The 11,420-nt window shown below is 51.7% G+C and overlaps 1 long non-coding RNA gene across 2 annotated transcripts in view; it reads left to right on the top strand.

The window, feature by feature from the left end:
• The first annotated feature begins 46 nt into the window (after window positions 1–46).
• The window catches only part of LOC121038699 (uncharacterized), a 22,900-nt gene continuing 11,526 nt past the window's right edge, over window positions 47–11,420 (top strand). Inside the window, exon 1 of one of the 2 annotated variants that reach the window (XR_005794453.1) lies at window positions 47–418. This is a non-coding gene — a long non-coding RNA (uncharacterized LOC121038699). Of the gene's footprint in view, window positions 632–11,420 lie in introns of both variants that reach the window. The other variant, XR_005794455.1, reaches the window with a different exon arrangement.

The raw sequence follows: 11,420 nt of genomic DNA, 5'->3' as shown, positions 1-11,420 counted from the left end.
AAAAAAAAAAAAAAAAAAAAAAAAAAAAAAAAAAAAAAAACACCGAAGCCAGGACGCCGGCCGGCCGGCCGCGAGCGCCCGGTGCGGGGCCGAGTTCGGCGGGAGCGCCTCCGTGACGAGCAACAGGTTCCCCCAACTTGGCGCAGCGGAGACGGCGTCCAAAATGGAGCCCCAGCCGTCTGCCAGAGCTGTGCTCACGTGCGGCCCTTTTACGACACCAGGGAGCTCCTTTGCGGCCGCGCGGCCCCGGCGCCGCGCTCCGTCCGCGGTCCGTAGGTCCCGGCACGCCGAGGGCGCAGGGCTGGGTCCGAAGGCCTGGCGGTGTAGACGTCGGCCTCTTTGCGCCCGTGTGGCGCGCAGCGTGGTCCGGGGACGGCGCTGACTGCGTTGTACTCTTAGCTGCTTAACGTTCTCAGTCGTGAGTAGCCGAATTGGGTCGGCACTGCTAGAGTCCTTTAGTGCAGCGGACTACGGGGGGGCGTGCTGAGCGTCAGGGGTTTGGGTCTGGGCCGTCCCGCCCCGGCCGCCACCCGCCCTGGCCTCCCGGGAGGTGGCTGTCCCCGACGCTCCCTGCCTGGCCCTGCTCTCCATGCCGCCCAGCCCAGCCTCCGCCCGGATTTTTGCTCGAAGCGTAGGTTTCATTCTGCCTTGCGTTTTGCTTCCAATTCTGCGCCTCGCTTTACCCGGACTGTAGTGTAGGTCTGGGTGCACACTGTTTACTCAGCCCCGCCTGGCGCGCAGTGTGTCCTTGGGCGGTAATTCTGCAGAACTGATTCTTCATCAGATCATATAAGCCCATCCTTAAGACAATAGACCCTGGGGGCAGGTTCTTGGTTCTGCTTCCCCACAGCCCTCACCTGCCGTGGCACACAGCAAGAGCTCAATAAATGTTGCTTTAACGTTATTTCCCAACATTTTTTACACTGTTTTTTTTTTTTTAAATTGAAGCGTAGTTGACACACGATGTTTCAGGTGTATAAAGTAGTGATTTGGCAGCTCTATACGTTATGGAATGTTAACTACAAGTGTGGTTAACGTATTGACAGATATTTTAATTTTTTTTTAAGTTTATTTTGAGAGAACGAGACAAGAGCAAGCGGGGGAGGGGCAGAGAGAGGGAGAGCTTGATGTGGGGCTCAAACTCACAAACTGTGAGATCATGACCTGAGCTGAAATCTATGGTCAGTTGTTTCATTAAATTTTTTTTTTTTAACGTTTATTTTTTTTGAGACAGAGACAGAGCATGAATAGGCGGAGGGTCAGAGAGAGAGGGAGACACAGAATCAGAAGTAGGCTCCAGGTTCTGAGCTGTCAGCACAGAGCCCCATGAGGGGCTTGAACTCACCGACTTCGAGATCACGACCTGAACCGAAGTCGGATGCTTAACCGACTGAGCCACCCAGGCGCCCCTATAGTCAGTTGTTTTAACTCACCTGGCCACACAGGTGCCTCTTAACATTTTAATCATTGATATCACCTCCTAGCCAGAGAAAATTCTACTTTATAACTTAAAGGGTTTATGGGGGGACATGTGATTAGATGAGGTGTGCCTGAATAATCCCCCTTTTGCCATATAATGTAACATAATCATAGGAGTAATCCCGGGTATCACAGCTCATGAGGACCTGTATTAAAATTCTGCCTACCACAGGCTTCTAGGGATCTGAAGGGCATGATCTCACAGCAGCCAGATACGACCAAAGTAGCAGCAATTAGGCCTAGAGAGCTAAACATAAGAATTGCTTGGCTTTTGGTACATGAATGGAACGGAATAAAATACAGAGAAAACCCGCTAAGTTTTGGAGGCAGCCATGTTAGCAAAAATGCTGCCAGCTTGGATGAAGAAAGACTAGGACTCTCCAAAATGTAGAAAGGTTTCCTGGCTCCCAATTTTTCTACTAGCAGAAAGCAGGCTCAGTAGCCAGAACGGACGTATTTTTCAATTCCCTCCTCCGAAGTGGCCAAGGAGTGTGATGGAAAAGGAAGAACGCGACTCACTTGCGACCCACTCGGAGAGCCCAGACAAGTGTGCAGAACAATGAAGAAGGGCGGGGTTAGCAAACTACAGCCCTTGAACAAAGAATGCTTTTCACATATCTAAAGAGTTGTTATGCGCGCGCGCACACACACACACACACACACACACACACACAAACTGACCTACAAAGCCTAAAAAAAATGAATAATCTGGCCCTTTACCAAAAAAAGTGTGCCAGTACCTGCACTAGTGAACTGTTTTTAGGTTCCAGGACCAAGGCCTAATCAAGGAATATTCCTTATCCTTAACAGTGAGAGACCAGACAGTATTTGCCTACAGCACATCAACATTGCTGTAAGTCATCAGCTGCTGTAATTCGTCCTCACATAGGGGCGCTATCCTGTCTCGTCACCACTGCGTTTGTCTCTGTGCGGGTGTTATAGATTACATGTTTGTGTTCGCCCCAAATTCATACGGCAAAATCCAAGTCCCCATTTAAATGGTATGTGGGGGCGGGGCCTTCGGGAGGTAATTAGGCCTTGAGGGTGGAGCCCCCGTGATGGGATGAGTGCCCTTCAAAGCGGAGACCCCAGAAAACTAGCCTCTCTCTCCTCCGTGTGAGGCTACAGTGGGAGGGCAGCTGGTCCACCAGCCAGGAGGAGGGCTCTCACTAGATGCCAAATCCTCCACTACCTTGATTGCGAATTTCCGGCCTCCAGAACTGTGAGAAACGGTTTGTTGTTTTCAGCCACCCGGTCTATGGTATTCATTATGGTAGTCTGAACTGAGAAAGTGGGCAAGAACAGGTCTTTTAAAAAGTTCATAAGCCTCTGTGCCACGGAAAAGCTGATGTGGGTCACAGGATCCCAGACTTCTAGCTGGATGGCATGACTGGAAGAAATGTGGGAGGATCCTTAGAGGAGGATGAGGAAATTTTACATGAGTAATTGGCAAGGAGACAGATTGTGGCAGATCGTACAAAAGGTCCCAGTTCTCCACCCCTTCCTGCCTCCTCATCCTTTGCCTTGTGTCTTGCTTTGGCCAATGAAATGTTAGCAGACGTGACACAAGCACGTGCTCGAAGTGTGCGAACGTGGTTGGGCCGTCTTCACTCTGGTCTCTGCTACGAGAACAGGCCGGCTTCTCTTACTGGTCTCAGGAAGAAGAGGGGAGGAACACTTGACCAAGGTGCCCTAGACAGGCCCAGCTTAGGTCAGCTGGCACCACAGACACATTACTTAGCCAGTCTGGATCACCCAAGTCCCAGCCAAGGTGCAGGCCCTTGAGGAATGTTTATTGTCACCGGGACCTAGGGTGGTTTATGCAGCAAAAGCTAATGGGTCCATTCGATGTGAAGCCTGTCTAGGTTAGATTATGGTCCCAGATAAATTAAAATGCCAAACTCTTTTCCTCCATATTTTTACTCCATCCAGTCTTGATTGGAGGAATCTCACTCAGATGCCCAGATGTTCTGTTGTTGTTTTTTTTTCTTTAGAAACTTGGGCCTGGGGTGCCTCGCGGGCTCAGTCAGCAGAGTGTCGACTCTTGATCTTGGGGTCGTGAGTTTAAGTCCCACATTATGCATAGAATCTACTAAAAAAAAAAAAACCACTTTAGAAACTCGGGCCTGGAGTATCTTCTTCAGGAAGTGGTATTCAGCCCCTTTGCACCTCCGAAGCTTCTTCCATATTCCATGTTCACTCTGAACCCATCTCTTCCATGTCTTGTTTTTCGGGATATCACAGCACCAGACTTAACAAATTTTAGAAAATATAAATCGGTCGTCACTACAGCTGCTTTTAGTATCACTCCCATATGTAAAAATGATGTTTCCAAAACTTGTACGTTTTATAAGCAAGATCACGCTGCTGCTGCCGTCTGCAGACTGCATTATGCTACATCAGAGAGAGGGATAGAATTGACAGAAGAGAAAGGAAAAAGTCCTGGATTCCGTCTTTTCCCAGTGCGATCCGTTCCCAGATTAATCCACAATCTGTGAACCCAAAACCCACTTGGGAAAGGTCTTCCATCAAGTGATGATTATTGCACGGTGAGTCTGTTTCACATAGCCAACAACAGAACGACTTGTAAAGAGAATTTATTTCTATCAGAGTGAAAGTAGAAGATTTGGTAAGTTCCAATCACCATTTAACACTTCTCGTCCACAACAACTGGCCAAAGCACAGATGTGTGAGTGGACAAAACCTTCCAGATGACCCCAGTCGCCACCTGACTGCAGCTTCATGAGACACCCTGAGCTTGAACTGCCCGGCTGGGTTGCTCCCAAATTCCTGGCCCACAGGAAGAGCAAGAAATAAATGGCTGTTGTTTTAAGCCACTAAGTTTTGAAGAGATTGTGTACATAACAGCAGATCACTTGAGGAGGTGTTGGTCTCTAGAAATGGTTACTCCTGAGACACAGTGGCACTGGGCAGTGGGCAGGGGCTGGGAAGATGTTGAAGAGACAGAGAAAGCTGAGGCTCTAGTGAAGGTTTTCAGTGAAGGCTGAAAACACAGGATTCTGGAGGAAAGGGGATCTTTGTTACACAGCAGCAGAGAACCTGACAATCTACAGAAAATGTGTACCTAATGAACTGAATGGCCAAACTAAGGACATGTGAGGGCAGTGTTCGTAGTAGAATGTAAGAGGAAGAAACAGCCGTTAAATACAAAAGAGCCAGCAGTTGGTTGAGCGTCCAACTCTTGATTTTGGCTCAGGTCATGGCCCCAGGGTCATGGGATCGAGCCCTGCATTGGGCTCTGTGCTGAGCAAGGAACCTGCTTGAGATTCTCTCTCCCTCTGCCCCTCTCCCCCACTCATATGCACATGCTCTCTCTCTAAAAATAAAAGATAAGAGAGCCAGGACTTGCTGGGTTTGCTGGGTTCTCATTCCCAGCCTCTCTGGATGGCAAACAGTGGTACCATTTAGGAAGGGCTCTGAACAGAGCTCAAATCCACGCTGCTGTCAGGAGAATATGGTTTAAAGATGAGACCCAAAAGCACGACTAGAAATCCTCCGTTAAAACTTCAGGAAGATTTATGGTGTTACCTCACAGAGCCTTTCAGACACACAAAAGGCCTTCTGAGGATCTTGAAGGCACGCCTCATGCATCTTCTCTTGCAAACGACAGGATCTCTAAGAATCTGAAGGACACTGTCCCTGCAAATACCACTGGAAGCCCAACGTAGAGTGAGGTAGAGTGAGTTTTGTGGATGTGGCTTTCATGGGTATGTTAATCAATCACGAATAAATAAGAAGCACTGTTTCAGAAGGAAGCACATCAGTTTGAGTTAAAGGAAGACATACCATAGAAAATGAAAAGGGGGTCTTGGAACCCCAAATTTCTGCAGGCAAGAAGCAACCGGAAGAAACTACTCGGATTCAGTCCTGAGCTACATCTGAAAAAAGGAAAGATGGTTCAGAGGTTGGGACTGAGGGCCCAGAGGGTGGAGCCAGATTCCCAGAGAAGTGTTCCCAGAGAGTAAGACTGGGCCCTGATGGAGGAACTGGGAACAGAGCCCTGCTGCATCTCAGAACTGCTGCAGACTGGTGATGGCCACTTGCTGTTTCCCCTCTTTTGGGTCATGTCTGTAGCAGTTGGGCGATGCTGGTCCCACCACGGTGGGTGTATGGGGCAGACAGTGCATCTCACCAGTGTGCAGCCTGCATATGGAGAAGCAGTTCTCAGGGGCTGTCCCTGGGGAGCCTCTCCCATCCTTGGGTCTGATCTCGATGACCAGACCCTGGACCTTGGGCCTCAGCGTGCTGACATAATGCAGTAAGACTTGGAGGCTCTTAGGGAAAAGTGTGAGTGTGGGTTTCCATAGGGAGGAGCGTCACTGCTGTGGCCAGAGGGACGGGCTGCATTCTCCAAAGATGGCCACCACGGCATTTCTGGTCCCACGTGCTCTTCTAGAACCTTGCCACGTCCCTATCAAGGGGAGGAATCTACGTCCCCTGTCTTGGAATCTGGATGGGCCTTTGTGGCCACCTAAGAGAGTATGGCCCAAGTGATGCTATCACTCCCGGGACCAGCTGAAAAAAAAGACACTGCAGCTTCTGCGTGGCTCTCCTGGTACATGCAGTTTTGGAGTCCTAAGGTCTCAAGAAATCCAATTACTCAAAGCCACCACAACTGGAGAGACCACTGGAAGAGAGCCAAGGAGATGCCCCAGGAGCCCAGCTTTTTGGTTTTCTGAGTCCAGGCACCAGACATTGAAGGGAAGAAGCATTTGAGAAGAATCCAACCCCAGCCTCCACCTGACAGCCCAAAATGCTGAGCTGAGTCCTCCAAATTCTTGACCTACTCAATTTTAATACATGTGTTTTTTTATTTGAGAGAGAGAGCAGGCACACATGCAGGGAGGGGCAGAGGGAGAAGGAGACAGAGAATCCCAAGCAGGCTCCAAACTCAGTGTGGAGCCCAATGCAGGCCTCGATCTCACAACCCTGGATTATGACCCGATCCGAAACCAGGAGTTGGATGCTCAGCCGACTAAGACACTCAGGGGCCCAGACCTATTCGATTTTAGATTTGTTATGTAGCGAGAGATCACCACGACAGAGTGCAAGAGGCTGCGGTTTGGTGAAGGCTTGAAGTACCTTCTGCCACAAAGCTGAGTCCGTTTTCTCTGGCTGTGGAGCTCCTTACCAACTTGGCGGCTTGAAAAAACACGCGCCGATTATCTCACGCTTTTGAAGGCGGAAGTCCGGCATGGCGCGAGTCTCTGCTGGTGTCAGCTGGGCTACATTCCTTGCTGGAGGCCCCGGGGAAGAAACCATGCTGAAGCTCCTTCAGGTTTTTGGCAGAATCCAGTTGCTTGGGTTTGGAGGACCGGGTTCCTGTTTCCTTGACACGTGGCTGCCTCCATCTTTAGGCCAGCGACGTGCATGGAATCCTTGTGCTTTAAATTGCCTGGATTTCCTCTTAAGCTCCAGCTCACTGCTTTGAAGGGTCCATAGGCTTCCACGGGACCCACGTGGCGAATTACGTCTGCAAAGTCCCTTTGGCCTTGTAATATAGCGCGTTAGTGGAAGCAGCACTGTGTGCGGAGATCGCGAGAGCCAAAATTCTGATAACAGAAGTTGAACTTGAAGAACCCCAGGCAATCGGGCGTTGGTTTTGCTCTGCCTAACCTGCTAGTGACCCGCCACCCACGTAACTCAATAGTCAAACACCTCGGTGTGTGACCTGGAACAGAGGGAGGAGCAACACGGGCACGAAGCACCACGTGATCGAGGAAGCCCGTTCTTCCAGCTTCTTGGGACATAGGAAGCCCCGCTGTGTGGACCGCCTCCCCTCTAAACGCTCCTGACTTCGTTGAAAGCAAATCTCGAGTGGCAGCGTCTCCATCGCGCACGTCTTAGGGAGTCCCTGTTTCCCTCTTCGTGTTCATCCGCTGTATGAAAAAGTTTTGTTACAGAGGGTTTTCTTACCCCCTCAGCTTCCCATTACCCCCCAGGCTGGGTGGAGGAGGGCAGCTTTGTTAGGGTGGAGGGGGCAGCTTTGTCAAGGGACTGTGAAGGAGCTCAGGTTTCCCAGGGGTCCAGGAGAGCGGGCCGGCACTGAAGGAGGAGTCAAGGGGCAGAAGGGGCAGGGAAGCAAGATGACGGGCAGAGGCAGCCAGCAGAGCACAGAATCCAGATGTCCATCTGGAACAGACTCAGTGAAGACAACACGTGCCAGCAACCCAGGGTCTCTGAATGGTCAACGCACGGCGGGGCTGTTACTTGTAGATGGACTGTACCTGCCCACCCACGACTTAACTCAGACGGGTAACCAAGTGCTTTCAGGGCGGGGGTGCGGTGGGGAATGGCAGGGGGCTAACCCAAGTGCACGAGGAATTCTGACCTGTGAGTAAAAGCACTGTGGATGTGGGAACAGGCTCACCAAGGTTACCACTGGAGCGGAAAGCAGAACAATGGTACACGGCTCTCGCAACCAGAAAGCTAGGACTCCGTTCTTATCTGTGTTTCCGATCATCACTCCCGGAAGTACTTGGAAGGGGTTCATAGGAACATTGGTGCATGACCCTGTATCGTCCCGTCAGGTATTTCATAGAAAAGTTGGGTTGATCCAGGACAGTGTCCAGGGAAGGACACTCGTGATGGGCTGCCGAGAAGACACAGGCAGCCTAGAAGGCGGCAGAGCCCAGCGTGGGGGGCAGAGCATCCTGAGACCACAGCAGGAGCCCCTCAGCTGGGCTGGCGGTAGCCTGGCACAGAGCTCAGGACTCTGGCTGGGGGGTGGGGGAAGGCGAGGAGGGGACCTGGGCAGGGGCAGGGAGGTGTGCACTGGGCTGCAGATGGCAGGCGCTCCCCAGGGAAATGGTGGCAGTGCTGTACCTCCTTGCTCCCTGGCTTGAGAAACCTCAGGAGGGAAGAATCCTTGGGGTGTCTCATGCTTCTGGTCGGTTACCAGAGGACACAGAGCCCCTCGGTTCTGCGAAGGATGGAAAGAGGCTTTGCAGCAGTGAGCGCAGAGAGGGCCGAGGGGGAGGGAGGGGGGGTCTGGCCTTGTTTCCCACGGCTGGAGAGGGCGCCGCCTCCCCGGGTGCGGCCACCAGCACAGGACACGCCTTCCCGTCAGCCGGCTTAAGAAGGGAAGACCCTGCCTTGAACCTGCGCCTGTCCATCCACGTTTTTCAGGAGTTCTGTGTACACACAGTTTCCACTTCTTACCTGCTTCAGGCTAGACTCTGTCCCACCTCTCAGCTGCAGTGGGGCTATTCGGGCAAGGACAGGAGCCCTCAACAGGCAGCACAAGGCCGGTGCGGCTGGAGGAAACTCCGGCGGCGGCAGGAGGCGGCCAGACAGCGCAGGGGCCAGGTCATGCGGGTCTACCGCCTCGGAAAGCCTTGCTAGGTCAAGGGCAGGAAGCGACTCTCCTCCGGAGCATCTCCCCTCCCCTTCTCGGGAACCTGTGCCTCCAACCCAGTGGGGCTGACCAGCTGACTGATCCCTTTGCCGGCTGCCCACAAGCAGTCCGACAGCACCCTCTCCTGGCTCCACTTGCCACCGACCCTCCAATCCGCTTGGAGCCCGCGTCAGGGACTGGGTTCTCACTGCAGCACACTCCTGATCTCCGGCTCCCCCAGCCATCGTCTCCAGCCACCGTCTCCAGCCAGAAGACGGCAGGCAGGACCCGGGGAAAGCACAAATCTCCTGTCCTCCTCCCGGGTGCCTGCTCCGCTCCATCCTTCGGTCCTCCATTCAGTTCGCTGCTCAAATGCTGCCTCCTTGGGAGGCCGGACTTCCCTGGCCTAAAACAGCTCACACCTCTGACCCTGCTTGGACTTTTCTTCAGAACACGGGGCACAGCCGGACAACAGGGCACAGGTTTACTTGCTTGTTGTCCGCCTCATCCACCAGAAGGAGGTTAAGGGCAAGACACTGTCCCCCTTTCCTGTTCTGTTTCAGAATACCTGGCATGAGACTGAGCACGCTGTATCTGCAGTGTTTTGTCGTAGGTCTTCTCCGCCACGTCTCATCTCTGTGTTCCCAGTTCAGGCCGTGGAGCACATGATGCAAGGATGTCGAACAGATGCACTTCCAGGCCAGAGCACGGACAAGCAGATTCCATGAGGAACCTTTCCTGCTGTAAGAACTGTGCTTGCTGACCTGCCCTTCCCAACTGTGGGTTTATGGAGCGCCTTCTGAGCCACAAGGAGTTTACTGCATTTGATGACGAGGATAGCACGGCACACAAGATAACCCTGAGAAACGTTTTTTATTATCTGTTTCCTGGCGAAGTTGCAGGGCTTTGGTTTATTTGGGCAAACTTACAAATGCTTACTACATACGTTGTTTTAACCTCAAATGGACGGGGGGGTGGGGGTGTGTGTGCTATTCAAATGAGCGTAACCAGACAATTAACAGCCCACGAAATGGTGCTGGCCCTGTTCAGTTTAAGTCCACAGCTCCTTCCTGGGACCATTAAGGCACATCCCTCTTTCCAGGCCTCAGAGAGCCGGAAATGCACTACCGAGAGCTGTCCGTGAAGCTGAACCTTAAGCCAGACCACAAACAAAATGTAAGAACACAACCACAAATCAGACTCTGCCAGGTTGTCCAAGCTCTCCCAAGAGTTCACGTTACATGCGCCAAATACTGTGACTTAATTTCAGAGGGAAGCCTTGTTGGTGTCACAGAGAAATGACAAGTTCTGAACTTGTCATCACCACTTCCCATCCCTTTTCTGGTGGCACTTTCCAGCGAAGCAGGCGCAACTCCTTCAGCAACTCCGCTCTTTGACAAACCGACACGGTGTCTTCCTCGGCCCAGACTTTCCAGCAGTGATTAGGTCACATGAGAGATAGTCAAATGCCCAGAAACAGAAAAATGTAAAACATTGAGAAATTCCAAGCATAGAAACATGACCACCTCATCAGTTTACAATCTAGACTCAAACTGCTTTGAGAACCTTTCCCCAGTAAAAGTTCTTCGCAGAGCTAAATACATTTGGCAATCTATAACCACACAGTGGTCACCACACAGACTAACATGCGGATTTAACAGTATACGTAGAAACGACGTCTACAGAAAAACAAAGAATTGAGAACAACAGGTTCTCGGGTTTCAGCTTTTCCAGGGCGTCAGCGGACCGGTCACCCAGAGTCTGACGGTGAACCTATTGGACAATTGGGAGAAATTTATTATCAAGACGTTGCCTGTGAGAATCATAGAGCTCTCGATCGATAGCCACTCTGTTCAAGGTCTGGCACTCAGAGATCTGGCCAAACTCTAGCATGGCTTCCCCATCTTAAGGCTGTGACCCCAGCCCTCCCTCAAGTGCCTGCGAGGGGTGGGGGGAAGGTCAAAGTTGCTGGGAAAATTTACTGTTTGTTCCAGCCAAAACCTACCGATAGGCAGAGAAGCACTAAGACCCCCTCTTAGAGTAGCTACCTTATGGAAGGTTTGCACTTATAAAGGCTCTCCGCGTGCTCTGAAATGTAAATCTACTACCCAAAACTGTCTCCTCAAGGCCGGGAAAGCCATCTCTTTGCCCTCCCATTCTCCGCAGGGGTACAGGGAGATAGGGTGCCCGAAAGGTTCAGCTGGCACCTGTGCGCCCGTCACAAAGATGAGAGTTTGCTTCTCTGAATACGCTCCAATTAGCAAATCCAGATGGCCTCGTCACACGGACCAAAGCCCTCTTTCTACCCTTCAGTGTCTTTCCCCCAGCACAATCCCATCTTTAAAAAGTCCGGGGGCGCCTGGGTGGCGCAGTTGGTTAAGCGTCCGACTTCAGCCAGGTCGCGATCTCGTGGTCCGTGAGTTCGAGCCCCGCGTCGGGCTCTGGGCTGATGGCTCAGAGCCTGGAGCCTGTTTCTGATTCTGTGTCTCCCTCTCTCTCTGCCCCTCGCCCGTTCATGCTCTGTCTCCCTCTGTCCCAAAAAATAAATAAACGTTGAAAAAAAAAAAAAAAAAAGTCCGGCGCC

The sequence above is a fragment of the Herpailurus yagouaroundi genome, unplaced genomic scaffold (assembly GCF_014898765.1).
Source record: "Herpailurus yagouaroundi ecotype Mexico unplaced genomic scaffold, PumYag 28, whole genome shotgun sequence".
NCBI lineage: Eukaryota > Metazoa > Chordata > Mammalia > Carnivora > Felidae > Herpailurus > Herpailurus yagouaroundi.
This window is presented reverse-complemented; position numbering and strand designations above follow the sequence as displayed.